Here is a 6,226-nt window from a genome sequence, read left to right on the forward strand (position 1 = left end):
ACTTGCGGGTTGGTTTTAATAAAATCTGCAATATTGATCTACCCCGGTGCAATAGGGATTAAGTGAATTTTATTGCGGTCAGAACTAAGCAATATGTTTGTTTACGGACTACCAATATTTCATCCATTCATTGTTGCCTATCTATCCATTCTACCAACGATTTCTCCTTAAGATCACTTGGAACACTCGCATAAGAATGCGAATTCCTACCGCTGGAATATTACGTTTAAATTTTGATTGATAAACTCACTGTAAATTCAAATAAAAAATTGACAGAACAGAGACCTAGGTATAAGAATTATTTGGTTCTCGAGAAGCAGTAATCTAAAATTTTAATTTCATCCAAAATAGTCTAGGAAATTACATACAATAATCCGTAAAAGGGGAAACATTAACATATGATTTTATTAATTATAAAAAAAATTGTATCGGGTCAGCTTTGTCAGGTTTCATTAAGATGTAGTTAATGAGGATTCAAATGATTCAGTAAGATGTCTGCGTATGGCCGTGAAATGACGACCAAATTCGTTATGGTTCGGTAATTTTGCGTGATATACAAGAGCGGTAATAGTTTGTGTGACCACAATCGACTAGCACAACAGCCTTTCATCGTCCGCGCGTAGAGCCTGTATATCGTCGAATTCTGTAATGGCTTTTCTCACCTCGCACAATGTCTGCGCCAGCTCCTTAAAGTCGGAGGGCGGATTTGGCCGATGCGTCATTCAACATTCCTAGATGTGATCTTTTCCTAGTTACGTTAAAAAGTGAATTACAGGCCCTGTGAATATTTTACATTACTTAACTAAAAAAAGGAATGGCATACTTAGGTCAGTGTACTCTAAGGTGCTAAGTACGAAATTAAGTTGTTTTTTTTTTAAAATCGGAATGTCGATTAAATCGAAACCCCGCATTTTTAATTTACCGGTTGCCTGATATTAGTATCACCAGTCATGAATACGCAATGTTAACGGATCAACAAGCTAACAGGTTTAGCTGCTCGTGGTCACGGTCTTTGGGCATGTGTACCCTAAAAACGGGCATAACTAGTTCAATGCTATCTTATCAACTTCTTATTAGCTTGTATGAAAAGAGACACCGCTGAATATAAACTATAATATGTTATCTCTGAACAAAACAACGTATTGCAACCGACACGACATTTATTGTCGACCAGCACGAGTATGATGCTTGGGATCTATGCAAAATTTCAATAAAGAACAGTAACAGAATCTTGTAAATATGCAAATTTCAGGAATTCCAACCGTCTTCCGAAATACATTGCACGAAGAAAACACGAGATTCAGTAGGATGATGGGGCCTGTTATTGCTTGGTCTTGATTTGTTCTTTAAAAGTTCGATTTTCCTGTTCAGTCCCAAAATGAATAGGGCACAACTAACTGCTAATTAATCTTTTTATGAAATATGAGAAAAATCCATCCAGTACTTCTCAGGAAATGGCGATAACAAACTTTCATTGCAAGATACAATATATTCACCAGTCAGCCATTATGTGATTCATCACTTCCAAAATCAAAAGGGCACAAATAATGACCAAGGGGTACTTTCATATAACATTTGAGAAAATCCATCCAGGTCTTTCTAACAAATAGCGAAAAACAAACTGCCTTGTGATCAGCTTTCAAATTTAACGAACACAACTAAGGGCCAAACTGAAATTTGAGAAAGACCTATCCAGTAATTCGCAAAGAATAACGATAAAAAAAGTATATTTATTGACGAACGGACGTGACACGGATCATCGTCTGATTATGAAAAAAGACAAATGTAAGTATTTACTTCCTTTAAAACTAATCATTAACACCACATCAATGTAGTTAATGTTAACTGCTCAGAGGTTATGCTATATTAACGAAAAATACTGTTTTAATATGGCCTGCCATTTAACGGTTTATTCAAATAAGACGTTTGATTGGCCACCCTATGGTGAACGTTGTAACCAGTAATGCAATACTTGTTAAAATCAATGCTATCGATTCTCAGGTTTGGTAGAGTAATTTTCTTTTTGTCTGGCATTAGAAGATTGTAATATGAGAATGATTATATTGATTAAATGCTGATCGACGAAACCAGACGATACATTTGTATCAGAATTGAAACAGGATCCAGATAGGTGATTAATAAGTTATGAGAAAGTAATGTTATACTTACACACTAAGTATGCGGATTTTTCTGAAATCGAATCTGAAGTGAAGTTGTCCAACTAGGAAGCAAGCACCTGTTGTTACAGCAATACCTATGCTAAATAACAAATTCAACCGTTCGTCTTGTGGAAAACAATTATCATCCACAGTGGCATTGATTTGGCCACTGCTGTTGTGTATATGAGGGATACAAAGATTACTAAACACTCCATCTTCTTTAAGAATATACACCAGTGAAAACCATCCAAATTGTAAACCACCGAACAGGAATATTTCTGTTAAACTAACCAGCACTAAAGCAGTTAGTCTGTATCTGTTCATGTTGAGAGCCATTTGGTTAGTATATCTATAAGTATCCGATGTATGACACCTTACTCGTTCACAGATTCAAATGTGATACGTCATTCAGAATGGCTTACGTGACTTTTGATATGGTAATGTTACTGTCAGTTTTCGTATACAGGTCAATGATCACTGCTACCGCTTGTTAGATCTTATAAAAAGGGAGCTTACGCTATGCAGCGAGTGTTTGTTTTTTGTGATATAGGATTATAAAAATGTAAGGATGACTGTTAGCTATTTATACGATTTTTATTCTGAAGATGTTGACTAATTTGATAACTAAAATCTAGTTTGTGTCATCGAGAGGATACAATTTTATTAACATACCATGTTTTACTTAATTTTAGACACAACTGATATTCAAAGCAAGAGATTGTACACGTTTGAGAACTGAAAACGCCTAAAATATGAAGGTTGTGATTGTTGTGAGGTTACTAAATATGCTTATAATGGGTATCAAAACAATCTGTTATCTAAAATCAAAATTTGAAAACAGTCATACACTTTCGATTAAAATACATTTAGATTTACAGAACTCAATGCGCCCACATTTTCACAGTTGATAAAATGAGTTGTAATGGACACCAGACTGGGAGCCGTCATTGACAATAATTATACCATTAAATTTTCTTTTTGTTACTTTCTGAAATGCACATTTAATGCTAAAATGACCGATCCAATCATAAAAATTATTTTGAGAATATTCGAAACATATTATTGCGTTTTTGGATACTTGATGGGTTGGCGTTATTCTTGACAACATGGCGCCATTTCAAATAACCTGATTTTCGTTGTATTCTATCATATCATGAAAAACAGAAATGTACACAGAAATTGCTTTTGATGGAAAACCAACTGATTCAACCTTCGCTTCATTTTCGTCCGAATAGGAAAATCGAGAAATGTTATTGCAGTGACTCGAAAGCACCGCCCTGGTTGTTAAAAAAAAACTACCAATGTTTTATCATCACCGGACAAGTGATGAAATAATATTTCGTATCTCATCACTGATATAAAGTTGTTGAAATAAATGAATAAATTCCTGTATTTCACTGCCAAAAATTTTATTATATTTAAGTACACGTAATGACATATTATATAACTTTTTTTGTTTTACCGTTAAAGCCGCTTTAGTAAGTTATCTTTCTCTGTAATTTGACGCTTGCTAACATTCTAACACACCAGGGACTGTTATCTATTCTATTTACTTAATCCTCTCTTTTGTTTTCCTTTTTATCTCTCTTTCCATACATGTTTCCTCTGCAGCTGTTTGGCCAGATAATCATCCTTAAATGATTTTTGCTGAGAAAGGTTAGCAGATAAAAAGTCATAGACCAGAAAAATAGAACGATGTATCGCTTATTTTGGTGCCAATTCACTAAATACATTACTTCTTCCTTAGTTTGGCTTTAATGATCAATCATGCTTCAAAGTTATACATAACGGAAGTACGATTTATCTTTATACAATAGCCACTGTATTATCATTCAGTTTACGTGTGCAGAAGCAAAACCATAACCTGAAAAATGAGTTGAAACAGTTTATGCTTTAGATAGGAGTCGATCCGAATTAGTGGTAAGGTTAATTTTTTGCCATGGTTCAAATGTTCCAATATACCGAAACCTCTAATCAATAATGATAGAAATCACAAATGTAATTTGTTTTATAGATATATATCTTGTGCGCAATTTAATGCCATTCTTGAACAAATTAAATCACTTCAATAGATTCACTCTGAATCAATCAATGAAGATTATTGTATTGCAAAAAATTACTTAAACGAAAAAAGTAACAGATTTAAACAGAATTTACTTTTCACCGAGGAATATCAATGTCACTTCTCAGTTTCATAAGGACTTACACTAAAATCATTTATGTTATGATTGAAAAACAGTGCAGAAACCTACGTTTTATCCTTTCCAATTATATTATTGTATACGTACTTAATTTCAGTGCATAGATCTTAATGTATTCTTCTGATACACAATGTTTAGGAATGACAGTATATGTAGTACAGAAAAGAGGAATTTCTCATAAAAGTATTCAGTTGTTTCATTTACATTCTGCAAATTGATTCACGCGATAGAAGCTCAGCTTAAGAAAGACGAAGGCACAGTACAACATAATATTATTTATAAAGTTCATGAAAATATTGAACGTCTGTCAGATGGCTTTCTTTAATAATATGAATGCTAACTGGATAATGGCAAATACAGTGAAGGGCTTATGTTGAAATTGTCTAAATCCAGTTGGCATTCATATTGCCCTTAATATGGCAAAATGACAAAATAAGATTGTTCAATGCTTACAATTATCATATTTATTTGTCATCTTATTACACGGGAAAAAATCGAACTTCTGTCAGCTGGCCTTCACAGCAATATGAATACCAACTGGATACAGGCAAATACAATAAAAGGCTTACATTGGAATTGTCTACATCCAGTTGGCATTCATATTGCCCATAAATCCAAACAGAAGACATTCCAATATACTCACAATTATAATTTGTTAATTGTCCTCTTATTGTATGGGAAGCAAATTTAACTTGTTTACTTAATTGAAAAACCACTATGCAGTTGGCAATTCACGCACGCACGCACACACGCACGCACGCACACTCACACACTATCCAGTATCGTGTGCACAGCTTTGCGGTTTGATACAGAAGTAATGTAAATAATATTTCCTTTCTTGTAGTTTTAGATGATTCATTGTCAAGACAAAAAGAGGCGTCTATTTGTTATTTTCCTGTATGATAAATATAATTATTGTCTTTACACTGAGGCTGGTCACATGTGGCACTTTGTAAACAAAACACTTTGAATTATGATTGAACCTAACTAGTTAATCTGTATCTGATAGATCTACGTGTCCATGCTATATATTCATGTCTTAATTATGAAATATACTTTTATTTGTATTCTCATATATTAAGGAAATAAATATATCCTATCCCTCATTTATCTATAAGTCATTTCTAAATTTATATCAACCACGATAGCATTGCACAACTTGCGCACAAATGTCCGATAGCTTAATTCGCCCAGTTTTCCTATCGTGCAGACGTCGTGCGCACATCGCATATCCTGTAACGCTGTGCTATCTCATAACTGTAGATAAATATATATATAAACGTATAAATATCATTATAAACCATTGGAACTATTTACTAGAAAATGTAGATGGACAATACATAGCTGATCCCATGTTTATCGCCTGCTTGTCGAGACGTCAGCAAATAGTCTGACGAAATTATAAATCTGTTTATATGTATACACATTTATATATATATAAAAAAAAACGAAAACCAATCATTAGATACTTCTGTAAGCTAAGGTTGAACTGTCAGAATTTATCAATATAACATCAAATATATTGTCTGGCTACAGATAAAGATCTCATTCCAAAAGATAATCGTACTGTCTTGAATGTGTCCTTAAATACGGTATCTAGCACCTCTCTAAGTAAAAGGTTGAACTGTCAAAACTTCTCAAAACATCATCAAATATATTGTCTTGATACAGATAAAGATCTCATTCAAAAAATATAGTCGTACTGTCTTGGATTTTGAATAAAGTACCCGGCACCTCGCTTATTCCAAGCATTCAAAAACGAAATATTCGGATTAGTTAATCTCTACAGAAATTTGAAGAAAAGTAAACTGATTCGGAACCTTGTCTGTTAATAATGTCCGCTGATTTCAAGATAATTTGAGTTTT

This window comes from Ylistrum balloti, unplaced genomic scaffold (assembly GCF_031769215.1).
Source record: "Ylistrum balloti isolate Yb309-2 unplaced genomic scaffold, AGI_CSIRO_Ybal_v1 Utg369646, whole genome shotgun sequence".
Lineage (NCBI taxonomy): Eukaryota > Metazoa > Mollusca > Bivalvia > Pectinida > Pectinidae > Ylistrum > Ylistrum balloti.